Below are 27,819 nucleotides of genomic sequence, written 5' to 3'. Positions count from 1 at the left end.
ATCTAAATCAAACAGCTTTCTATCCTGGAACTAGGGTAGCCTTCCCAGAATAAGTCCACACTGCTTAGAACATGATTATCCTTCTGCCACTCAAGACTTGTTCTTTAGATGTGACCCTCTTCCTGCTCTCTGGGAGTGCTTGGGATCCTACACTTTCCTTGGTGCTCAGAAAGCCTCCAGTGACTTACCGTACCCAAGGCTCTTTCCCTGTCAAACACAGGACCCTCATTCCCCAAAAGGGTTTCAGCCATTACTCTCTGCTTATCTATCCACCTGCCTCTGCTTTGTCATTTCTTTTCACTGTTTCTATTTTCCATATCTTTGTCTTAGATTTCTCTTAAGAGTTTCTTCAACTTTTACTTTAATATGTTCTATGAGATTAGAAACAACTGGCAACATTGCTGGAATTTCTATGGGCTCTTTCTTGTTCTTTGAAACAGAATCATTATGAATTCCATTTTATGAGCGAGGAAGCTGAGGGACTAAGACTTTTGGTAACCTGCCTAGCACCATGCGCTTAGTACAAAAAAATGATAGAGTTGAGACTAAACATCTGCCACAGACAGACGGACAGACAGACTGACACACACACACACATACACACACACACACCAAACTCTGTAGCTACTTTAACATTCAGTCTAAACTATAAGTCACAGTCCATGCTCTTTTCTTTTTTTCTTTTTTAGTGCTGTGGCTCAAACTCAGGGATTTTAAATGGGACATCTATGTCATGTACCTTTTCCCAAGGCTTATGGGCTCATTCAGAAGGAATGTGCAGAAAGATTGTAAAAGCTAGAAGAGGTAGATGACTATAGTAAAACTGTTTTCTGGATACAACTGGCAGTCAAACATGAACTCAGATTGTCTTGTCAGCAGGCCCAAGATCTGTACAAGATCAATCTAGACAAAATCCTAGCAGGCAGTGGAAGAGGTATTGTGAAGTCACACCTTTAGCTGAGGAACTGTTGGCAACTGATGTCGAAGAGGGAAAGAATTGGTTTTCTTTGGGGAATGAGAACATTGAATGGGTATCCATGCTCCAGTAATGACCCTAAACCCAGGCACATAATGGCAGCACCAATAGAATAGAAGAAATTCGGAGAAAACAGTGGTAGGAGACACAGGAAGCATTATAGGGTTGGAAACGAGAGGTAGACATGATCATGACACATTATATACATGTATAAAATTCTCAAACAATAAAAATAGTGTTACATTAAAAACAAACAAACAAACCCACAAAATATCTCCAGGGCTTCATGCATGTTGTACCACTGAGCTGTATCACCAGTCTTTTATTTTTAAACTTTGTTAGAACTTCCTCAAGAAGTAGAGATAAGCAGTCAAGTGTTTTCTACTGTATTTAAGCTCAACACATGATTTTCTTTATTTGAATATCATAGTGGAATTAGGGAGCAATCCATGCAGGTTCTTCTAATCACAGCACTAAGATTCAAGGGATAATCCCTGTGAGAGCCTAGAAGGTTGGTTCCCATCCTTAACAAAGTACTTTCTGAGAAGTGTTTGTTCGACAATGGATAGATATAAAGCACCCAGCCTTTTCCTGTGCAATCTTCTAGCCCTTACTTCTGAAGCAATCCTTTCAAAGTCATGTTTCTTGGGTTCAAGTTAAAAACAACTCTTTACAGCTTGCCCCACAAAACTCCACATCTGTAGTTCACACTCTAATTTTGTTTGCGTGTATCAAGAGCACGTGACTACTACTATTTCTCTAGAAAGCTGTCAGTTTCTATCCCAGCTCTGTGACTAACACAGCAACTTTCTGTTACAGAATCAGGGCCACTTTGAACCTCTTGAGGTTTATTGGTTTTGGTTCATATTCTGCTAATGTTACTTATCACAAAATGCTCGATGAAGTACTTGTTGCTTTTAAAATAAACACAGAGCTCGTGCCATGTGCCAGACACTGTTTTAAGTGCTTTAAAAATATTTACCCATTAGAGAACCTGAAAATTAACTGCAGTGCTGTAAAGACCAATTTCCTTTTCAGGCTGTGTCTCAGCTGCAGTTCCTCTGTAGGACCTGTGGCCTGCTGACCCAAACAAAGTAGACAAGCTCCTGTGATGATAAATATCCAACTCATCCATCTAGTCTAGGGCTACATCACTGCATAACACACAGAAGAATCCTCTCTACTTCTGTATAGCTTCTGCCAGAGTGAAAAATATAATTTTAAAAAGAGATGGTTTAGATGGTCTGATTGTCCATGAGAAAGATACAGGAAGGGAAAGGGAGATGTGTGAAAGGTAGAGGGAAGTTTGTCATGTAAAAGACACAGTTTCTCAAACACCTCCTGGATAGGCTCAGGAAACCATGGGCAACTCTAATTACAAGGGCCCTGAGTCAGGGAAAGCACAGACTCGAAGGGTTAAGTGCAGAGCCAGTAAGCTAACACTAGGCAATGACTGAGCTGAGCTCTGAGAGAAAGAACCAGAGTCTATAAGGTATGGCACAGGACTGCAAAACATTTAGTTTTTAATATGAGTAACAGGTGAAGTTCCTCAAGTGTTTTTCATATTGGAGAAAACATAATTTGTATTAAGTAGTAATAAGACCACTCAAGATTTTGTTGGGGGCAGGAATCAAACAAAGGGGCTATTTAGGTCGCTGCAGCAAATAATGCAGGTTAGCAAAGGGGATGATGAGACACAGGTGGATTTGCAAAAGCCCTGAAAGAAGAACGGGCTGGATGTACTGACTGATGCAAAGAGATGAGGCAAGAGGGACTTCTGGGGCTGGGGAAGTGAGTCAGTGGGGAGACAATGGATGTACAAGTGTGAGGACCCGATTTCAGTCTCCAGACCCCATATAAAGCTGGTGTGGCAGCTAAAAATTGGGTACTCCTACATCAAGGTAGAAAAGGGAGACAGATGAATCCCTGGAATCCTATAAGCCAACTAACTAGCTTCTTGTACATGGTGGCTAACAACAGCAACAACAACAACAACAACAACAACAACAACTACTACTACTACTACTACTACTACTACTACTACCACCACCACCACCACCACTACAAGAGATTTGAACAAGGTGTCCTGACCTCCATATGCATACCATGGTATAAGCTTACCATATGTACCAATATACATCCACACACATGTATGCCATGGTGTAAGCTCACCATGTGTACTAACATACATCTATACACATATATACCATGGTGTAAGTTCACCATATGTACCAACATACATCTATACACATACATACTATGGTGTAAGCTCACCATATGTACCAATAAACATCCATACACACACTATTTTTGTCCTAAATAAGTAAAAAATAAAGTTATTACTTGTGATTAAAAAAAGCCATAAATGGAATAGGTTTTGGAAGGAAAATCAAGTGTGTAGTTTTGGAACCATTAATCTCAGAGATGTGTGTCAGACATCATGGTTTAGGTGACTGAGTTTTTGAGTCTTGAGTTTGTAAGAGATGTTTAAGTTAAAATTATAAAGCAAGAACTTCTCAAGATGTACTAGTGTATGAAATCATGCTCCCACGTGAGCTTCTCCTCCCACTGATGCCCAACAAGGTCATCCTTTGCTACATATGTAGCTGGAGCCATGTGTACTCTTTGGATAGTGGTTTAGTCTCTGGGAGCTCTAGTTGGTTGGTATGAATGTTCTTATGGGGTTGCAAACCTTTTCAGCTCCTTCAACCCTTTCTCTAACTCAATCCATTAGGGACCCCATTCTCAGTTTAATGGTTAGCTGTGTGCATTGACCTTTGTATTTGTCATGATCTGGCAGAGGCTCTCAGGAGACAGGCTCCCGTCAACAAGCACTTCTTGGCATCAGCAATGTTGTCTGGGTTTGGTAGCTGTATATGGAGTGAATCCCCAGGTGGGGCAGTTTCTGGATGGCCTTTGCTTCAGTCTCTGCTTCAAAATTTGTCTCCTTATTTCCTCCTATGGAAATATTTTTGTTCCCTCATCTGAGAAGGACTGAAGCATCCACAGTTTGTCTTCTTGAGCTTCATGTAGTCTGTGAATTGTATCTTGGGCAATTTAAGCATTTGGGCTAAAATCCACTTATCAGTGAGTGCATACCATGTATGTTCTATTGTGATTGAATTACCTCACTCAGGATGATATTTTCTAGTTCCATTCATTTGCCTAAGAATTTCATGAAGTCATTGTTTTTAATAGCTGAGTAGTACTCCATTGTGTATGTACAACATTTTCTGAATCCATTCCTCTGGATATCTGGGTTCTTTCTAGCTTCTGGCTATTACAAATAAAGCTGCTATGAACATAGTGGAGCATGTGTCCTTGTTATATGTTGGAGCATCTTTTGGGTATATGCCCAGGAGTGGTATAGCTGGGTCCTCAGGTAGTACTATGTCCAATTTTCTGAGGAACCTCCAGACTGATTTCCAGAGTGGTTGTACCAGCTTGAAATCTCACCAACAGTGGAGTAATGTTCCTCTTTCTCTGCATCCTTGCCAGCATCTGCTGTAACCTGAGTTTTTAATCATAGCCATTCTGCCTGGTGTGAGGTGGAATCTCAGGGTTGTTTTGATTTGCATTTCCCTGATGACTAAGGATGTTGAGCATTTCTTTAGGTGCTTCTCAACCATTCAATATTCCTCAGTTGAGAATTATTTGTTTAGCTCTGTCCTCATATTTTAATAGGGTTATTTGGTTTCCTGGAGTCTAACTTCTTGAGTCTTTGTATATTTTTAATATTAGTCCTCTATCAGATGTGGGATTGGTAAAGGTCTTTCCCTAATCTACTGGTTGCTGTTTTGTCCTATTGACAGTGCCCTTTACCTTACAGAAGTGTATGTAACATACTTCCAACTACTGTCCCAAAGCTGCTGTCTCTGAAACATAACAGGATCACAGGTTTATAAACTAGGTTTCTTGGAGCTAGGCAAACCAGTACTGCCAGCAAGTAAGCGGAGCACCACTGTACCTCCCCCTAAACAGCTTTAGAAAATGCAATGTCAAGCCAAGAGCACCATGAGGGAACTCACAGAAAATGAAACAAACAACCACACAATGGTGGGCAAAGAGGCAATTTAAAATTGGGAGACATATCCAGTCTAACAGATATACACAGAACACAAAGAATGGGAGATCATTGTATTCTATCATATCCTACCCTAGAATGGAGACCACAGCTACCCTGATAGGTGGAATGATCTGAGAAAGAATTCAGAACCCTACCTATACTTTTAAAATTTATATTTTATTTATTTTGTATACTCGTGACCTGTATCTGTGTATGATCTCTGTGGGTTTATGGAAGCCATGGTGGGTGTGTGCAGGTAAAAAGGCAACTTTGGGACTAGTTCTCTCCTTCTACTATGTGGACTTTGGGGAAAGAACTCAGGTCCCTCAGGCTGCGCAGCAAACACCTTTACTTACTGATCCATATTATGAGCTCTGGAATCTTGCTTTTGAAAAGGACTAATGACCACAAAGAATAGTCGTGTAATCAAATGTTTGAATTAAGAGGTTCTATTTGAGACTTTGAGAAGGTAGTTAAAACAAACAAACAAACAAACAAACAAACAAACAAACAAACAACAACACCCCCCCAAACAAACAGCATATGGGAGGAAAAAGCACAAAGGACAGAGGGTAAATTCAGCAAGGAATGAAACACTGAAACAAAGTCAGACAGAAATTTGGGGAATTAAAGAAACAATCAGATATTTTATCAAAGGACATTTACTATAACAGCTTATGAAGGACAGTCCTAAGCAGCCCACAGTGGACTTCTGCATCCTGCACATGCTCAGAGTTCAGCAGCTGCTCAGTCCATGAAGCTGGATGTTTTAGTAAATGCAGTGCATTTACTAATCGTTAGTTCACACTTGAAGGACAGACAGAAGCAATTCTGATGTGAGTGAGGGATGTCAGCACAGGACAGATGTACTCTCCAGCAAGGGGAGCCATCAGCAGGCAGACAAGCAACACTTAGATTTCTAGCACCTCTTCCTATTGGGGCCACCCACCTGAAGGAGCCCAGCCTTGGGGAGAGGCTGCTCGCCTCAGTTAACCATCTTTTCTAAAAAGCATTGGCTGACCTACACAGATAGTTCCTGACCCCTTCAGTTGATAACTGAGATGAACTATCTCACACGTTTGTGGAGTTTTTTTTTTTTTTTTTTTTTTTTTTGTTTTCTAGAATGAATTTTGAATTCTGTCATCTCTTAATATGGTTTATATGAATTTTCTTCTTTATATTTGATTGTATTAATTTTTACATATTGGCTCAGCCACGTACAACCTGGAATACATTCCATTTGGTCATGGTGCTTATTTTTGTCCATTTTCGATTTGACTTGTTCCTTTTTTTAAATTAAAACAACTTTATTTTAAAATACAGAGATAAATGTACAGATTTTAAAAGCATTTTTGCATAAAACTATATGAATATATTTTTTTCAGTGCTTGATTTTTTTAAAGGTTTGATAGTATGCATTGAAATCTTACTAGTTACAATGAGCATAAAGTACATATAAAACAAAATGTAACATGGAAATAGTCAAAGTTTTCTTGCTGTGTAAAGATTAAACATAATGATTTTTAAATACTAAGAATTGCCACAAGGCTGCTTTCTTAGCTCTTGAATTAATTATTAATAATTTAAGGTCTAGGTGTGGCACACTGAGAGGGTGCTATACACTTATTTTATTTTCTAAGAAGGACTGAGGCTTCTACATTTTAGCCTTCCTTCTTTTTGAGCTTTATATGGTCTGTGAGTTGTTTCTGGGGTATTCAGATCTTACTGGGGCTAGTATCTAATTATCAGTGACTGCATATTATGTCTGTTCTTTTGTGACTGGGTTACTTCACTCAGGATGATAGTCTCTAGTTCTATTCATTTGCCTAGGAATTTTGTAAAGTCATTGTTTCCAATAGCTTTCCAATAGAGTAGTACTCTATTGTGTAAATGTACCACAATTTCTGTATTCATTCATCTACTGAAGGACATCTGGGTTCTTTCCAGGTTCTGGCTATTATAAATAAGACTGCTATAAACATGGTGGAACATGTGTCCTTATTGTATGTTGGAGCATCTTTGGGGTATATGCCCAGAAGTGAAATAACTGGGATTTCAGGTAGTTCTATGTCCATTGTTACTTTTTTTTTTAAATTTAGAAATTCTGCTTCTAAGAAATAATGCCCTGTCATTTTCTTGCAGAGTCTTGTTATCAGGGTCATGCTGACCTAGCAGGATGCATTAGAAAATAGTCTGCCCTTTTCTATCTTTACAAAAAGTCTAGAGGGTCAATATAGCTGCTTCCTAACATGTTGGTAGAATTTATGATTAAGTCATGTCAGTCTAATGCCTTCTTTTTGAAGAGGAAGGTCATTACTTGCTGAGTCATTTTAAAAGCTATAGTGGTCCTCTCAATAAGAGAAATCATGCTTGGTACTGGAAACTTAGCCAGCTACCTAGGGATAATGAAACCATGATCTAAGAGGAGAACCCACAACTGCTACTTTTCTAAACCAACACAATCCCTGACTACATTCTGAATGTTCTTATAGTCACACGTGAGTGTAGTTCTTGTCCCCATCAAGAAAACTTCCCTCTGCAAAAGTGATGCCACTACAGAAATCCATAAGTGATCACAATGAAGAGTTGTAGAGTACAGTCCAAACACATACACCTATACTAAAACTCATGTACCTAAGGCTCAGGGTTCTTTGTGGAAGGAGTAGAAAGCTTATAAGAGCCAGAGGAACAAAAGTTTTCTGTGAGATGATTTCTCTTGGAAATGTCAGGGAAGAAACATTAATGAAGTCTCACCAATATGGCTACCTAAACACAACTTGAACAAGACCACACAGGTGACATGCTGATGTGGACTGAATGCCTCAACCCTAGACACAGCACTACAGGCAGCTAAGGAATGATGAGATCAGGAGAAATAGTCTTCTGCAGGGTGAGGCACACCAACTGGTTATCCAATACCAAATGGTCAGTCCTAAAGACATGCATACAAGTAACATTATACAGACTCAACAGGTTATACTTTTATATTTTGGTTGTGTACACATACATGAGTAAATGTATACACATATACACACATCAATAATTAAAGAAAAAAAGGCCATAAATTTGAAAGTGAACAAGGGGAGGGGTGCATGGAAAGATTTGAAGAGAGAAAAGGAGGGTGGAAATAAAGTATATTATAATCTCAAAAAATTATAAAAAGTATATAGGCCAACTGAGACTATTTCAACTTATGTGTTTTTTTTTCTTTCCCTATTATTTCTTGCAGTGGAGAAAAATAGATCCTACTCTACATGTTAAGCAAATATTCTATTACTAAGCCTTATAAAACTCTAAAGAACTATTCAAATGATGTTTGCATACAACACACACACACACACACACACACACACACACACACACACACAGACACTGAAGCAGGGTCTCATGTAGGCAATGTGAGCCTTGAATTCCCTAAGTATGCCTATGTGTTTTGAATTCCTGATTCTCCTGACTCCACCTCCTGAGTACTAGGATTACAGGCATGCACCCACTTTATTTGGTTTCCAAATAGCAGTTTTAAAAATCAAATCTTCTAAAACAACCCAATTCAAAGATGCACTAATTTGACCCACTATAAGGAATGACAATAGGAAACACTCTTTATTCTCCATAATTAAGCCATGCTGTTCATTGAAGAATTAACTTCACAATGTACAAAACTGTGGAAGCTGAGCTGAGGTATCAGGCACTTTCCACTGGTGTTCTGTGGTATGACACCATACTATGATGGTTTGTATATGCTTGTCCAAGGGAATAGCACTATATGGAGGTGTGGCCTTGTTGGAATAGGTGTGTTACTGTAGGTGTGGGTTTTAAGACCCTACTCTAACTGCCTGGAAGTCAGTATTCTGCTAGCAGCCCTCAGATGAAGATGTAGAACTCTCAGCTCCTCTTGTACTATGACTGCCCGGATGCTACTAGGTTCCTGGCTTGATGATACTGGATTGAACCTACAATCCAGACCCAATTAAATGTTGTTCTTATAAGATTTACCTTGGCCAAGGTGTCTGTTCACAGCAGGAAAACCCTAAGTATGTGTGTTCACTGTTCAGAACCAACACTAAGTGAAGTTGTTCTATACAACACATGCAACACATGTAAGCACATAAAACACAGAAATATATGTGAGCACATGTGACATAGCACCATATGCAAACATATTCAAACATATACAAAGTAGCAACACATAAAACTGCCAGAAACACATCCATTTTGTGCTCTATTTTGAATTATTATTTTGATGTGTTTAGAAACTGTTGTCACCTTTTTTAGTAACCCTCTCATTCAGTCATATGAATCCATATAGAACCATAATTCACAGCTGAAGAAGCTATGGTTTAGAGTATACTACAGAAGTGGCTCAGATATAGATGTTCATTACATCCAGTTGATTGATGGTTTTGTAAAGTTCAACTATATCCTAATTTTCCTGTCTACTGGATATTTCTGTTACAGCTGGTGTTGAAGTCTCTAAATATAATATATGGATTCATCTATTCTTGCTCAGAGTTTTATCACTTTTTCTTCACATATTTTAATGATCTACTTTAAGGGCACACACATTAAGGACTGTTCTGTGTTCTTGAAATTATATAATGCCCCTATCTTTGAAAACCTTCCTTGATCTGAAGTCTACTCAAAATATAACAAATCTTCTGATTAAATTAGGATAACATATCTTCCTCCTTTGGTTTACTTTTCGTCTATATGTGGATTATATACAAGACAGGTTTCTTGTAGATAGGAAGCATATAACTGTATTTTACTTTGGCCTACATGAACAATTTCTGCCTTTTAATTAGTATATTTAGGCCATTACCATTCAAAACTATTTGCTATTTTTTGTACTTGATTCCTTTTTTTCATATTCCTTTTCACTCTTTTTCTCTCTTTTGTGGTTTCAACTGAACATCTTGTATAGTTCCATGTTTCTCCTTTTCCTTTTTTAGCATATCAATTATATTAAAAAATAATTTTAAAAATTTACCTTAGAGCTTATAATAAATTCTTTTAAATATCCCTTCATATGTAGGCAGTGCTATACAATAACAAATTAATTCCAACTTTTTCTGCTTGTCCTTTTTTTGTAACTGTTATTTATTTCATATGCAAATATGGTATATAAGTACCTGACTGAGCACCTGCAGCTGTTTCCATGTTGAATCTGTTAAAGGCCTTTGTTAAGATGAACTTGGTGGCATAGGCACAGGCCTGGTTTTTGTTTTGTTTTTTTTGTCTTTGGTTATACTGTCTGATGTCTCTTGATAACCAGATGCTATATCTGGGTGTAAGTTTCATCTGTAAAAGTTCCTTACAGGGGCTGGAGAGATGGCTCAGGGTTTATGGAAGGGCATATACTGTTCCTGTAGATGACCTTAATTCAGTTCCTGGCATCAATGTTGGCCATTTTACAACTGAATATAACACTCCAGTTTCAGGGAGGCTACAAACTTAAAATTAATAAAAATAAATATTTTAAAAGTCCTTTACAATATGGTATAGGTATAGCTTAGGGAGAAAGTGTTCTGTAGTTCTGATGGTAGGGGTTGGATGGGTTTCTGCTGTCAATTACATGGTAGCCAGGAATGGAGATCAAAGATAATAAGGAGAAATTCAGGTGCAGTGAGAGCTCAAGGAAGCTGCACTTGACAGCTCACATTGACAACTGAAGCTCAACTATTGGATTGGGCTCTGGTAGCAGCTGGAAAGCTCTAGGTATAGATCAAGGTAGAAATTATGGGTGCAAAGGTAATGAGAACAGCATACAATTTTAAAATGCTATTTTAAAACCCAGGGTAAAGACTTTCCTGGTCCTACCAATGGGATGGCTGAGTGCTTGGCTTCCCTAACACTGCACAGGCATGGAGGGCCACTGCATCCCAGATGTGGCTGGGAACTCTTTTGGCAGGCTTTGGTTTTTCCTTTCTCCATCTAGGTTTGACAGCTTGGTCCTGATTTGTTCTAGTTTATACTTCATTTGAATGCACACACATCCAACCAATCAGGGCCCAGCAAGTTCTCTATAAGACTAAACTCCAGTTTGTTTTTGTTTTTAGTTTAGTTTTGTTGTTGTTGTTTTGCTTGTTTGTTTTTTAACATCTGGTTCCCTGTTACAGTTCAGTCTTCAGCTGATTCTGCTTGGGTCTTGTCTCTAAGACACACCTTCTCTTCAGAGAAAGACTGCAGATTTCAGAGTCAGGTTTGCTGGACATCTAGCTGAATGAGGAAGAGAAGAAAGAAGACTGCAGCTATCCTCAAGTTAAGAAGGAGACAGAGCCTACCCAACTATTCACCCAGACCTGCTGCTGCAGCTCTAGGAGGACTTGCTCTAGCCTTCAACCTGCTACCGGCTACTTGGTCATCAGTAATCTATTCTCTGTTGAGCTACTCTGCCAGAGCCTGCTATCAGTGTGAAACCTGTGAGGAATAAGAGCTGTTGGTCAGCATCCTGTTTCTACTTTCTCGTTCAAGAGTCCAAGGTCCCATCTAGATTGTTCTTGTACGGACAATAAAGATTTCCTTGTTGAAGGACATCTGGGTTCATTCTGGCTATTATAAGGCTGCTATGAACATACTGGAACATGTGTCCTTGTTAAATGTTAGAGCATCTTTTGGGTATAGACCTAAGAGTGGTATAGCTGAGTTTTTAGGTAGTACTATGTCCAATTTTCTGAGGAACCACCAGACTGATTTCCAGAGTGGTTGCAATCCCACAAGCAATGGAGGAGTATTCCTTTTTCTCCTCATCCTTGCCAGTATCTGTTGTCACCTGAGTTTTTGATCTTAGCCATTCTGACTGGTGTGAGGTGGAATCTCAGGGTTGTTTTGATTTGCATTTCCCTAATGACTAAGGATGTTGAACATTTCTTTAGGTGTTTCTTAGCCATAAGATATTCTTTAGTTGAGAATTCTTTGTTTAGCTCTGTTACTCATATTTAAATAGGGTTGTTTGGTTCCCTGGTGTCTAACTTCTTGAGTCTTTGTATATTTTTAATATTAGCCCTCTATCAGATGTGGGATTGGTAAAGGTCTTTCCCTAATCTACTGGTTGCTGTTTTGTCCTATTGACAGTGCCCTTTACCTTACAGAAGCTTTGCAATTTCATGAGGTCCCATTTGTTGATTCTTGATCTTAGAGCATAAGCCATTGGTGTTCTGTTCAGGAAATTTTCTCCAGTGCCCATGTGTTCAAGGCTCTTCCCCACTTTCTCTTCTATTAGTTTCAGTGTATCTGGTTTTATGTGGAGGTCCTTGATCCACTTGGACTTCAGATTTGTACAAGGAGATAAGAATGGATCGATTTTATTCTTCTACATGCTGACCTCAAGTTGAACGATTACTATTTGTTGAAAATGCTATCTCTTTTCCACTGGATGGTTTTAATTGATCTACCTGCCTGTCTCTGTATTAATACCATGCAGTTTTTATCACTACTGCTCTGTAATACAGCTTGAGGTCAGGGATGTTGAGTCTCCCAGAAGTTCTTTCATTGTTGAGAATAGGTGTTTTTTTTTTTTTTTTTTTTTGGTTACTCCAAATGAATTTGTAAATTGTTCTTTCTAACTCTATGAAGAATTGAGTTGGAATTTTAATGGGGATTGAACTGAATCTGTAGATAGAGTAATAGAAAATGTAGTACTTTTACACAATAGATTACTACTCGGCTATCAAAAATAATGACTTCAAATATCATCCTGAGTGAAGTAACCCAGTCAGAAAAGAACACACATGGTATGCACTCACTGAAAAGTGGATATTAGCACAAAAGCTCAGAATACCCAAGAAACAATTCACAACCATATGAAGCTTAAGAAGAAGGAAGACCAAAGTGTGAATGCTTCAGTCCTTTTTAGAAGGGAGAACAAAATACTCATGGGTAGTAGAAAGTGGGAGGGTTTTGGAAGGAACCGAAGTGGGGGTGAGAGAAGGGGGGGGGCAGAATCAGGTATTCAAGGAGACCTTGATGATATACAGAGGGTCAGGAATTTGAACACAGGTGTGTGTAGCAATGGGAACTGGGAGTAGCCACCAGTAAGTCCTAGATGCCAGGAAAGCAAGTGGCTCTTAGTACCCAAAGAGGATGAGATTAGCTGAAACATCCAACAAAGGGCAGGGAGAACCTATAGAAACCATATTCAGAGATTAGGTAAGGCTCCCAGTTTGGGGATGGGTCCACCCACCCATCTTCAAAATTTTAAACCCTGAATTGCTCCTGTATAAAGGAAATAGATAGACAAGGTGTGGAGCAGAGACTGAAGGAAAAGTCATCCATGGACTTCAACCTGAGAATCCATCCCATATAAAGACACTAAATCCAAACACTATTGTGGATGCCAAGAAGTGCTTGCTGACAGGAGCCTGATATAGCTGTCTCCTGAGAAGCTCTGCCAGAGCCTGACAAATACAGAGGTGGATGCTCACAGCCAACCATTAGACTGAGAATGGGGTCTCCAAATGGAGGAGTTAGAAAAAGGACTAAAGGAGTTGAAGGGGTTTGCAACCCCATAGAAGAACAACAATACCAACCAACCAGACCCCACCCCCCAAGAGCTCGCAGGAACTAAACCACCAGCCAAACAGTACACAGGGAGTGACCCATGGCCCCAGTGCATATGTAGCAGAGGATGGCCTTGTTGAGCATCAGTGGAAGGAGAGGCCCTTAGCCCCAGTATAGGGGAATGCCAAGGGCAGGGAGGCAGGAGTGGGTGGGTCAGTGGCAGAGCACCTTCATAGAAGCGGGGGGGGGGGGATAAGATAGGGAGTTTGTGAAGGGGGAACTGTGAAAAGGAATAACATTTGAAATATGAATAAAGTATCCAATTAAAAAAACTATATATATAAAAAAATCTCTCTCTCTCTCTCTCTCTCTCTCTCTCTCTCTCTCTCTCTCTCTCTCTCTCTCTCTCTGTGTGTGTGTGTGTTCTGGAGAAGACAAGATAAGGACCTAGATGGAGCTACTGTGTCACTGAGCTTTGAACCCCACTGGTATCTCTCAGCCCTTTCCTCCCACGGCAGGTAGTATGGCTGGAGGGAGCTGGAGTTGTGCACTTCTCTTTCTCCACACAGTGTCAATCATTTTCCTTCTTCTAGGTTCTGTACGATCTGAGAGATCTCTAGTAGGTTGAGCTCTGGTTTAACTGCCCCTTAAGAAGGCAGGTATGGTTTAGGATTCCAGAATGCCCTGCTGTACCAGAAGAGTCACTTTTTCTTCTTTGTAATGAGCATAGATGGATATTCCTCTAGTGTTCACTGTGTCAATTTCATTAAGCCTTTGGAAGTAAATTCACCTGAGGTTTACCTCCCAGACTTCCTGAGACCAAGCCCCTAATCACCCACCAATCCTATTTCAGGTTGTCCTACCAACACTGGCTCCAGCAGAGGTTTCTCTAAGTAGTATCTGGTCTGGAAAGCTGTGATTCCCCATGTCTGCTCTCCAAATTCTAGACCAGGAACTTTCCCTACGAGGTCACTCTGGCACAGAACAAAGGCTGCCAACTTTTTACTTTTTCTAGGTCTGAACTCAATAGACTGAGTGGTACCTTCAACCACCTTCTATACCTAAGAGAAAACTTTCAATTAACCAAGAAATTGAATTTATAATACCTAAATTATTTCCAGAAAGACAAAAGATAAGTTTAATGAATGGTCTTAATCATCTCTGAGACAGCATCACATCTTCATAATTATTATAGTGCAGATGGAGAAAAATGCTAACAAAGTTTGAAGATACTATGGCTACAAAATTTCCAAACCGAAAAAGAAATCCCAAACCCCAAGTCAGAAGATCACTGAGCAAAACACAAGATAAACACAGAAAACCACATCAAGGCATAGCATAACACTGAAAGGACAAGAAATACAGCTATTGCGTTCAAAGCAGCCAGAGAAAACAGTGGAGGGATAATAATGACCGAGGTCATACTCATGCCATACAAGTTAAAGTGCAATGAGAGCTGAAGGGACGCGTTCATCTAAAGCACACACACAATGGAAATAACCTTTCAGTCTGAAAGTGAAGAAGAGTCTCAAAAACAAATCTGAGTCTCATCACTAGTCGTACATGCCACACAGAAGGCTGAAGGGCTGAGGAGATGATCCAGGAGATAACACATGTTCTGCAAACAAGACCTGAGTTGGAAACCCCGGCACCCATGTAAAAAAAATAAGCATGGTTTTTGGGGTAAAATGGTTCCTAAAAGCTTGTTGGCTAGCTAGCCTACCCAAAATGGTGAGCTTCTTGATTGGTGAGACACTTTCTCAATAGCAATATGGTAGGGCACGATAAAGGAAGATAGATGTGCACATGGGTCACATATGGGCACACTCATGTGCACCTTCCACATATATAATAGTTGAAAGAATCATTCTTTTTTAGAAACACACAAAGACATTGAACAGAAGACTGCATGAACTAAAAGGAACACATTCCATTGGCTATAGAGAGTACACGTATGAATACAAACATGCTTTATTTTAAAGTATCTTCAAACACACACTGAGTGTTTGTTGCATTATTAGAAAGCAGCACATTGTGAGGTTTATAGCATTTGTAGAAACAGGAGAAAGAACGGAGCAGTGAAAGCGTGCATTTACTAAGGACCACTGACCTCCTACAACTGGCCTAGCAGGTAAATGCTGACTGTGCTTAACCCACACACTGCAGAGCTAGGTGACAGATGAAGAGCCAACAAGGAGCTGTATGAAGTAAGAATCCACTCAGTGATGGGGCAATCCTAAATAAGCAAATATCTGACTCCCAGAGCTTCAAAACCTACAAAGCAAAGGCTGGTAGAAACAAGAAGACTAATAGGCAAATTCATAAATTGTAACCAAGGAAAATTTAGCATTTCTTAGTAATCAATATCAATAGACTGAGTACTAGTGAGAACAAAGATAATTTGAAAATTAATACTGACCACAGTATTGTGATTAATACTGATTGTGATTAATACTGAATCACAATCAAGACAGACCATGTTCTTGGCCATAAGACAAACTGAGAAGTTTAAAGGGAACCGATTTTCTATAGAGCAATTCTCTCATATAAAGACATTAAGCAAATAGTCACAGAAATGCATCTGTTACGTACAGGTAAGTGATCTATAAGTCAAAGAATTTAAATTGGAAAAATCTTTGAAATAAGTGACAATGTTAGGGTTAGAGACTAATCTCTGGACTTCAGCTATGTTAGTACTTAGAAAAACTTTAATTTTAATGTATTTATTAGTAAAGAAAGTAAATCTAAGACAGGATACATAAGCCTTCTCTCAAGAAGCTTAAAAAATAGCAAATTAGATACAAAATAAGCAAAAGTAATAAAGCAGAAGGGCAGAAGTTAATGAAACAGAAAACAGTAAAAGAAAATAAAAATCACCAATAAAGTAAAAAACATGTAAATTAAGAACAAAAAATTGATAAATCCATTGAAACATGGATTAGAAAAAAAAATTACCAATAAGAGATGAGAGAAAAGAGCACTATTAGATTCTATAGACTTTACTGGGTTGTAAGAAAATATGAAAAGTTATATTTTTTTTAAAAATTAGGCAAAGTATTTGATTCTCTCAAATAACATGAACTACAAATAATTAAAAATGACTCACAAAGCAATAAATCCCCAAGATCCTTGTATATGCTATATACACTCATATGAAAGAACAGATGTACACAAAACAATTACATCCAAATCTAAGTGATTTTACTAGTGACACATCAAAAAAGAAATGATATGAATTACATTCAGAATTTTGCATAAGAACATGAGCAGAAACAACATCACAATCTGTGTATGTGTGTATGATTTGCTTGTATTTACAGTATTAGAAATACCCAAACATAAGGGTCCCTCCTTTGTGCCCCACCTCTTTTTGAGACAGGGTCTCATTAAAGTAGCCCTGCTTAGTCTGGGACTTGCTATGTATACCAGGTTGCCCTCAAACTCATAGACATCCATCCATTTGCCTCTGTTGCTAGAGTGTTAGGACTAAAAGCATGTTCAAACATCATGTCCGGTTTCTCTTCCTTTCATACCAGGAACATTTTCTTCTACACTAACTGACTAGCTTTCCTCCTCCAGACATACTACAGTGTGCACACACATACACAAGAACAGTCTTTTTGAAATCTGGATATACACCTTTGAACCTGACTAGTCTCACAGACATTTCCTTCAGTTCCTCTTCTGTGCTAGGCACAGACATCCAAGCCTTACTGCATTTGAGGAGGAGACAGATGAGTAAATCTCTATGATGCTGCATGTCAGGAAGATGTGCACAGGCGTTAAAGGACACAGGAGATCCCTGATAGAGAAGGCTGTGTTAAGGCTCTGGGTAGTAAAGGGCAGTAGTGACGATGACAGCATCCACAGAACACTCATTTTTCTTACACCACTGAAACGTAGTCTGACTGCTTTATACACACTAACAGACGGAGGCTCTGACAGAGGTGCTCTTTCTAATCTCACTAAAGCTAAGAGATGATTCAGAAAATATGTTCAAGGTTATACAGTGAGGCATGAAAACAGAAAACACAAAAATAAATGTAATAAAAGACTATCTTTTTAGAGAGTATTTTGGGTATATAAACTACAATGCAAGCTATTTTTGAAAAATGTAAATGTGTGTTTATTGTATGAAACTAAGGAAGAACCTCACACAGGGTGAAGAGGCCCTTGCTATTCATTATGCAGTATAGCAGCATGGGTATTTTAGTGGTTGTCCTGTGCTGTGTATTTCTGCATGTTCCATTACATTCTCAAGTTTTAAACCTACTAACTTTGAAGGCCTGCACAAACCCACAGAAAAGAGTGTCACCACTGTAAGCTAGAGTGTAATCAAGGAGTCAAATTGGTGCTTTCAAGTATGAGAGTGGGCCACTGGGCCCTGATACAAAAGCCTACTAGACACTGTTTTCATCAACCCTGCTTCTCCCACCTCTTCCCCAAACCTCAGACTATAAGAAAGTCTCCAGCCTGAGAAAATAGGTACAGGTTGAGACGCTTCTCTGTGGATTCGTCATTGAAAGAAGGTCTCACCCTGGAGAGACACCTGGGTGTGGAGGAAAGCCCAGAAAGCCTATGTAGGAAAGGCTTTTCTGAGAAAGAGGGGCTGTGTCTTCATGCTGTAGGCAGCCAGAGGATGCTGTTTTTTTTTAGTGACACTGGTGTGGGCATTACGTTCAAGGGCAGACAGAGGCTTGATAGTAGACTCAGCAGGCCAGTGAGACCACTGGGCACAGCTCTCTATGGGCTCTTCACAAGCATGAAGAACATGCAGATCCTGGGTTCTGAGAGCAGCATGGTTGTAGTAAAGAGAGTTCTGGCTCTATGGCCTTTCAAGAAGGAAAAAGGGCTAACAGGGATATAAGTTTGCAGCCCAAAGTCACATGCAGTTTCCCAGTGGTTGCCAGCTCACCCATCATATTCATGGCAGCCACTGGGACTGACCTGCTGTCCCGGGGAAGCATGGCGGAATGGAGCTGAGGGGAAGTATTAAGCTTCTACTGCCACATAGTCAGTGACTCAAACAGAAACCTCAACTGCAGAGAGGTTTAACATTTGAGGAGATGATCCCAGACCTGCAATAGTGCTATCACTGCTAAGGATTACAGAACTGATGCTTGGCTCCGATCCTAGCCGGCCATCATGTCTCCTCTTCTGGAAGGAGACATGAATGAAAGTATCAGCAGCAATGGAGAGACAAAAGTAACTTTATTACAGGCTGTGAGGGTGCCCAGTACCCTTGATGTGGTAAGTGGGTGGGAACAAGAGGCTGTGCCTCTGAGGTTGAGACTTCTTCCTCCCAAGCCTGAATTAACATCTAACCATCCTTTGGTCAACTACAGGGCTGGAGAAACATGAAGCAACAGCAAGCTGGTTTAGGCTTAATGAGAGACAGAAGACAGATGGACCCAACCCAGCCATCTTCTCCCTATGCAGCATGGAAGGGAACATAGAAGACAGTACTCTTCAGTCACATACAGGCAAACAGGACAGGGTGGTACCTTTATAGGGTCTTGTTTTTGCCACTGTATAAGGAAGAAGGTGCTACATAGCACAACAGCACATTTTGATCAGTTTCCCCACGTTATATTATATCATAATTCTCTGTGCACAGACATTACTTCAAAATCTACTTTAGAAGCTTAGTAACTCACCATATGGATTTAGAATAGAAACCAATGTCCCCACAAATTGATGATGACACCAACCAATTTCACTACAGTCATGGTATTGAGTAGCTCTCAGAATCATTATAAACACAATTAATGACAACTCACTTTGCCAAATATGTTTCCTCTACAGTACTAAAGTTTCCAGTGTCTTACTTCTGCACACCAGCTAGTCCAAGGGCCAGTCCATCAGGCTTGCTGTCACATGCTTCCTGGTATCACAGCTTTGACGGTCTCCCCACCCATTCCTACTTGGCTCCACTTTGTTCTGATTGCCCGCCTGCTAGACCCTTCAATCTAAATCATACCCTGGCAACCTCAAGATTAAAGATCTCTAGTTGTGTGCATATGAAAGTAGGTATTGTGCTACAGGCATTTATCATCCTCCAAACCTATTCCCCACCCAGGCCAGGGCTAGGTGCTCTTCAAAGTATATGTTCAGAGATGAAGCCCACTGTACTTCCTGGACATGCTTAATCTGGGGCCATGCATAGGGTGCAAGAATCCATGGAATTCTCTAATGTTTTATGGAAATTTTTTTTATTTTTTTAGAAGGGGATTAAAATATTTTAACATATTTCAAAGAAGAAAATAACCAAGTTGGAATGGTACTGCTCCTATTGTATATTTACAATAGAACCTCCATGTGATCCTCTCCTGGGATTAAGACATATCCTTTTTTTCCATAACTAATCTCTAACACTCTCACCATTTCACTCAATAGTTTTCTTTTTCAACCCCATCCCAGACTCATATTTAGCTTGTCTCTAATCCGCCCCAGATCACAGTGACAATTCTGACAGAAGTGTCTTTGATGATACAGAGTCCACACCATTGTTCTGTTATCATCTTTGACTACTACCTTTGTTTTACTAGAACAGAAATTCTTCAAGGATAAAAATCATTGCCCAGTTTGATCACTGATAGAGCTTAAGACCAACTGCAGCCAATTGTTATTAAATGAGTGAAAAACCATTTTGTAATATGTCTTAATAGAGTTTTCCAGACCATATTTTGTGCTTTGAGTCTGTCTTTCTGCCATTTACCCCCTAATCCTACCTATCCACGAAGAGCAGTTCAAACACCAACATTATTTTTGTTTGCATCTGTGGAAAGATTTTTCCTAATCCTTTAATATTCAGAGTTGTTCTTCTATAGGCTTTAGGGACATGTTTTGTATCTTAACAGGTTACAGACAGTTATCTTGGCTTCATTCCTTTGCTGTTAGTGGTTTTGTCTGAACAATATTGATGAATTAATGTGTAAAGGAAGTGTAGATGAAGTAAATTGTTAAAACTTTAAAAAATAGACTTTGGAGAAGAGTTATTTATCACTTTAATTTTTTCAAACCATAATATTAATGATGGTTCTTAAACACTTTGACTTCCCTTTTAGCCTACTACCAACCAAAGGTAGTGGGAAAGAAAGGACAAGGGCAAAGTGGACCTGTTTAGAAAGTATTTTTTGTTGTCTGCAAATCGGCAGTTCAGGACAGCAGCAGCAGCTCGATCCACTCACAAATGCTTCATGGATACACCCACAGTACAGTTTGGCAGAGTTGGGATAGCAAATAGGAAATCAGCAGTGGTGGCAGTACCTAGCACAAACAGCCAGGCCTAGCCTCCGCTCCAGTCAGCAGGAGGAACAGGGAGGAACACCAGGAGAAATTCTTGGCTGTGCCTCTCTCAGGGAAGTGAAGAGCAGCAAAGTTGTGAGAGCCACAAGTATTGCACAGCTAGCTCTACCAGCAAGGTAAGCTCAGCCTCCATCACTGTTCATGGAATCCATACTCTCTCCAAACATCACGTGTCCTCTACAGGTCCTGCCTCAGCACATGTGTCTGTCTTAGCTGACATTACTTTGCCAATCAGCCCAACACTACCAGAAGGTTTTTGGTGCATTTCTCTCTATGGAGTCCTGAATGTTGTCCTAACTAAACAATGAATGTTGTTAGCAAAGACTCTTTCATCATGTGTCCTTTCAGATGCTTGCTTAGCAGAACATCTTTCCTGTGTCTGAGTGTTTACCCCAGCAAAACATCATTCAACCAGCTTTCCAAAGAACCTCTGAGTTTCCCCTTTAGCTATTCCTTTCTTTCTACCTTGTACGGTTGAGCAGTGTAAAGAAGGTGAGATCTGGGGTAAATGGAAACTGGGCAAAAAATGTGAGGAATGGCATCTCTGTTATCTTTGATCCTGGTAAATATTGCTTTCGTATGGTATAAATGCAGGGCATTTGCCAATATTTAACCAATATTTATCGAATATTTAAAGAAAATTGTGTAGCATTTTCCTCCAGATTTAACTGTCTGATCCTAAGGAAAGGTTCCTTACGATAGAGGAAGTAAACAAAACTTACTCGGGGCTCAGGAAACACTAATTCACAAGTCTCAGAACGTTTCTGTAACTTAGAAGATACAAAAGGCCCTTGCTCGTGAGTCCTGAAGCAGCAGCACCTGCTGGAGAGGAAGAGCCCCATAAGCCGAGCTGCCTGCTAGTGGTACACGGCTCAGTGACACAGCTTTTGTAAGCTGTCACTCATGCTGGGGTGTGATTTGTAGTGACAGCTGTCTTTGAGCCATCCATTCTTTTGTAAGTAGTACTTCACTGATAGTCCTGCAGTAACCCCAAACTCCAAAACCCATTGGTTCACTAAGCTGGACTCACATGGAATTGCTTCTTTGATCTGTTGTCTGTGCTTTATCTGGGGTAAAAAGATTTTTATGTCTCTCCAGGAAAACTTCTGTTAACAGCAGTTGATTATTTAAAAAAAAAAAAAAAGGACATGAATTAACATTTGGCTAACTTAGAAACACCAACTAAGTCACAAAACCTATGATCTGTGCACAACCTGTCCTGCCTACAACATGCACTGGGGCAATGGTGTCCCAGAGCTTGTGGGAGTGGCTCAAGCCCCACACTGCATGAATGGCTCAGAGACCTAAGGTAAAATCAAACCCAAAAAACACTAGGCAGAGCTCGCTGAACCCCACACAAGAGGAGGGAAAGGACTGGAGAAGCCAGAGGGATCAGGACACTAGAACAAGGCCTCAGAATCAACTAAGCAAGACTCACAGGGGCTCACAGAGACTAAAACAGCAACCATGGAGCCTACACGGGTCTCTGCCAGACCCTTTGCATACATGCTGTCGCTGTTGAGCTTGGGTTTTATGACACTCCTAACAGTGGGAGTGGAGGCGTCTCTGACTCTGGTCTGCTCAGGGGACCCTTTCCCTCCTTGAGGGCTGGTGCCTGGTCCTATTGATCTTGTTATGCCAGGTTCGGTTGACATCACTTGGAGGCCTGTTTTTTCTAAAGGAATATGGAGAAGACGGGAAGTGGGGGACTTAGAGGAGGGAAGAGAGGAGAGGCTATGGTTAGGATTCATTGTATGAGAAAAGAATAAAGAAAAAGAAAAAAGTTTAATGTCATGAAGTTCTATTTGTTGTTTACTCCATAAGATAACGCTTTGCATTAATCAAACACTATTTTTAATGAATGTTGAAAACAGGCTTAACCCATCATTGACTTTACATCCTAATTTGCATATGGCCTTCCTCAAGATCAGTTCCTTAGCTGATTAGCAGGTAGGCGGTTATGATGAGATTTCTCATTTTAAAGACCCTTTTTGAAACTGGCAATTGAGGCAATGGAGGGAAGTAAAAAATTGTTGACTTTCTATTTGTGTCAGATGAAGACACAAGTAAAACAGAACAAAGTTCCCATGGATACATCTTAAAGTTTTAAAATATTATTTTGAATCAAGGATACTCTGATACAGCAATTAAAAATATACCTGAATTACAGAATGTTGTTCTTTTCTGTCCTTAAATTTAAATCCCCATATGAGAAATGGTAAGCTAGTCTAGATAGCATTTTCCACCCTCAATGACCCCTCAGTTCTGATTAACTTCCAACACACTGAACTGCCTTATTTGCTTTGCCTACAGTCAGAGACTGGGAACTGGGCTCTAAGAGTCACGGTTGGAGAAGGTGCACCTTCGTCAGAGAGAGAGGAAACCAGGCTTTGAGGAAAGGGCTACGCCACTGTCAATGCTCCTCTCAACTGGGCGCTTACTCAGTAAATACTAACATTCATTCCAGGAAGAGCCACTCCTGAATTTGGCCCTACTTCTGAATATACCAACCAGTATTTGATGTATTTTTTGACTACACAGAATTAATAACTGTTCCCAATACTGCAGGCTAAAATAATGTGTATTTTATGGTAGATATCCTAACACTAACACAGGACACTGTTACGTGAAGATTAATTCTCTCACCACTAAAGCACACATTTAGGTGGCTAATACCCAAACACGATCACATAAGATATATGTGTATTTCCTCTCCCCACTGATTGAAAAAGAAGGCAAACTGTGAAACGAGCTTATGGAAACAGTTAAAGAATTAAGATTTAATCATATTTCAAAGCTCACCCTCAGAGAAGCTCACTGAAGCAAAGGCCACAGAAACTGAAACTCATTTATTAGTTGGGCAGGAATACAAACTTTAAGAATAAGGGAAAGGGAGAGGAAGCTTTAGTTTGCTCTAGGGAAGAGGTAGCTATTCTCTGATGTGCAAAAAAGAATTTATCATCAAAGACCTAATGGAAATGGGGCCAATTAATTTTAAGAATCTCTACCTTCTGTAATGTTTTTACATGTCTTTGACACTGTTATACGTTACACCAAAATCTAATGACTTGACAAATGTCAATAGAAAATGACTACTATAGTTAGCTAATTCTGACAGGCACACAGCTGTGGAGAGGGCTCAGTTGGCAATGTGCCTGATGTGCAAGCGCAAGGACTGAGTCAAGACCTCTAGTATTCATGATAAAACCCAGGTATTGTGGTGTGTGCCTGTCTTCCCTGGTGCTGAGATGGTGGAGGCAAGGGGATCACAGATATGAGTTAACTCCCCAGTCTATCCAGTTGATACCTTGCTTCAAAAAAAAAAAAAAAAAAAAAAAAAAAAGAAAAGAAGGAGGAGAGGTATCAAGACTTCTAATTTCCATCTCTGGTGTGCATGTGCATATATGTAAAAATGTAAACTAAAATATGAACGTGCACAACTGCAAGCATAATATACATTGAAATGTACTTAATATAATTTACAAATCAGTTGTAATATGTGTCATAGTTGTTTTCAGTAGTAGAATATTTTCCTCGAGTTTTGAGCTCAAACTTTAAAATTGTTTCATGATCAAGTGGCAGCAATTCAATTCTAGATCAGATAATAAGCAATGCCAAGCTGTCACTGAATCAAGGGTCTAAATATCCCAATCTGGCACATCCAGAAATTCCAAGAATATTTCATTTACTGTGAAAAGTCCTCCATTTGGTTATTTGCTTAAAAAACAAGTGCAATGAACTGTAGGCCACCTGTGAAATAATGTATTTGTAAGTCACTGTTAGACTTGAAGTCATTTCTAGATAATATGGATATTTGAGCTGACTGTTAGAAAGATGCTTGATGACACTGGATATGATGCCCACTCAAATCATGCCTTTTCCTCACTCAGTGCGCAAGTAAAAGGTGTGTTCAGCTGATGTTGTCACTTTGTAGATGATTTCCCATCACCCTACCAACCCAAAACCTACTCCATCCATCTTTTCCATACATGCAAGTTGCTTTGATTAACTATACCAACAACCACGGCCAAGTGGTAAGCACTTGAGTGTGGTGCTTAACTGTACTGACTTTGAAGTTCAAGCAACTTGGGTGGTGTGACCACAGCAAATTATGTAACTTTCCTGGACATTATTCCATAGAACGTGCACAGAAAGTGGACAATGATGATTGAATGGTAGAAGTTCTGGATGGCAAGGCATCTGAGAACCCCGAGTCGGCACTGGAACAAGGACAAAGTCCAGGTTTTTTATGTGTGAGAAAATTGAAGGAATAAAAGGTCAGGCAAGAGCGATCAAAAGGAACATTTGACAGACTGAGATTTAGAGGTGAATAGCTGAGTAATGTTAGCTCCAAGGCATAGCTGAATTTCCATGGATAAAATCAAAGCAAGATAGAACTTACTCTGCTGGAGATAAGCGTAAACTGCAGGACAGCCTGCTAGAAAGTCTCACGGTGCATCTTTCCTCTCTGAGTCCATGCAAAGTACTGTCTCAGCTTCTTTACTGGGGAAATAATTTTCTCCTGACATGTCCCGAGGGCTGGCACTCTGCTGCTTTCAACAATGTTAATTATTTTAAACTCGAGAAACATAAAATTATATAGTTCATACACACAAAGGAGTGTAATATTATGTAAGGTTAAAGAACCATCCTAGGGCTGAGAAGATGCTCAGTTGACAAAATGTTTGCCATGCATTATGAAGACCCTAGTAATTCTGGAGACACAGTAAATCCCCAGAATCTATGTAAAATGCCAGGCAGGTATGATGACTCCTGTAATCCCACAGTAGCCAGATTAGTTGAATTGATAAAATTTGGGTTCAGTGAGAGATTACACGTCAGGAAATATGTGGAGAATCATTAAGAAAGAGAATTTCAAGTTTGGATCTCTATACACTTGCACACACATGTATGTACAGAGTGCAGAAATGCACCCATAAACATGTGAATGTGCACATACATACACAGGCACACAACCCCGCCATAAACCCTCTGAAAACAAGACAACTTGATTATATAGTATTTAAGTGCCTTTGTGAATGCTTCCTCCTCACCATCTCCATTCTGAGAGCTAATTACTATCTCATGTTTTATTTATTGTTTAAAAGTGAACATATGTATAAGCATCTCCAACATGTTTTGCTTTACTATTTTTAGCTGGGTTTCAACTAAGTACTCTGTGTCTTTGCCTACAACAATTCTTTCAACATTGTTTAAAAGATTTATTCATGTCGCAGCTGAAGCTGCATTTTCTTGTTTTCACTGCTTAACAATTATGTGAACAAATCAAAATGACATATCCCTCTGTACATTTGGGCTCTTCAGATTTTCTCTTGGTGAGCCGCAGTCCAGGGCAAGTCTTCTGGTACGTATTTTTGAGTTTAAAGAGTATGTGTTATGTAGTTAAATTGATGCTTCAGAAATTAAACGGTTGACTTTACCCAGCAATGCCTGGTTATCTCCCAAGCAGCACTTTATCCTCGCCCCGGAGTAGAAGTATTTTTTTTTGTTGCACACCCTAAACCATACATAGAAGTCAGATTTTCTATTTAATATATACAATGGAAACTTTAAACTGTACAACTCAGTAGATTTTAGTATATTCACAGGGCTAGTTCCTTGAGACTGGATATATAAAAACAGCCACTTTCCATTTTCTCCCTCTGACACCAGAGACAATGAATAATGACTACACTAACCATCACAGGTATGTATACATTATAGAATCATGAGTTTGAGGCTTGTACGGTCTACACACTGAGACCCTATATATTTCTTTAAAAGGTTTGGCTTTTTTAAAAAAAGGTTTATTTATTTATTTGCTTTTTGGGTGAGGGTCTATGTAGCCCTGGCTGTCCTGGAAGGATTTATTTAACTTTATTTTATATCACATGTACTAGTGTTTTTCTGAATGCATATCTTACATTATGCACATACCTTGTGCCTGTGGAAGGCTATGATCACATTTCCTTCTCATTCCATGGCCTACCCACCATGGACCACAGGGTGTCTCAATGGAAAGCAGAAGTTGAACTGACAACAGGGTTATGAAAACATAAAGAAGCTTCCCTCCCCACATCCCTTCCTGTAGGAGCAGCTTGCAACTTGAATCCCAGAAAAGAGATTAGAAAGTCTGCTACCTAAAGTGCATGATTTGAGAATGCAATGTATGGGAAACGGAGATTCCAGACAAGGACAATTCTTGACATGTGTGCCCTCAGGGGAGAGACATTTTCAGTTTTGGAAGAACTAGAAGAATGGTTTCACAAAAGATTAGGGCCCATTTCAAAGATCTATCATGTACTTATGCTGGGATGGGGATGAGGGCAAGGGTAGATGGTAGGACTAAAGAAGATGTGACCATGACTACAAGACTCCTCAGAGGCTAGTCTGGCCCAGGCCCTGTAGATACTAAATATACAGGTTACATCTCCTAACTTTCAGGGTAGCTGCCCACAAAATCAACCAGCCTGGACATACCTAACTTCAGTGATGGCCTATTCTGGTCTGTTCCAGAATGCCCTAAAATGTTATGTCTTTAGCTTCTTTTATTCCTTGGTCAGAAGCAGTATGAATTAAGACCCATAATTTCCAACCATATGGATTTAGGTTACTCTCTCGAAGAGCTACCTACTTTTTGTCTTTATAGTGAAGTTCTCAATTGGATTTGGGAGGCGTTGCAGTGTATCCGAAAGAGCATGTTAGAGAACTTGGGGCTTATAAATACAATCCCCATGCTTTTCTGCTGAGTTCTCCAAGCGGTTGGGTTTCTTCCTTTAGGTCGTAGGGGCAACACCTCCTTCTGCCTTAGTACTTTCCTTGGGGATGTACCTGACACACAGACACAAAGTGGCCCTTTACTTCCTTTCAGAACAAAAGTAGCACCATTGGCTCTCAGTTCTATACCCCATTTATACTTTATTCCGCTCCCATTTGGAATAGGGAAGTGGTCTTCATCTTCATATGGTTT

General features: G+C 39.7%; 1 protein-coding gene across 1 annotated transcript in view; it reads right to left on the bottom strand.

Moving 5' to 3' along the window:
• The window catches only part of CEP112 (centrosomal protein 112), a gene marked incomplete at its 5' end in the record, with an annotated part of 392,261 nt that overhangs the window by 97,627 nt on the left and 266,815 nt on the right, over positions 1 to 27,819 (bottom strand). The gene's annotated exons all lie outside the window — the stretch shown is intronic.

The sequence above is a fragment of the Micromys minutus genome (genome assembly GCF_963924665.1).
Source record: "Micromys minutus genome assembly, chromosome: 10".
NCBI lineage: Eukaryota > Metazoa > Chordata > Mammalia > Rodentia > Muridae > Micromys > Micromys minutus.
This window is presented reverse-complemented; position numbering and strand designations above follow the sequence as displayed.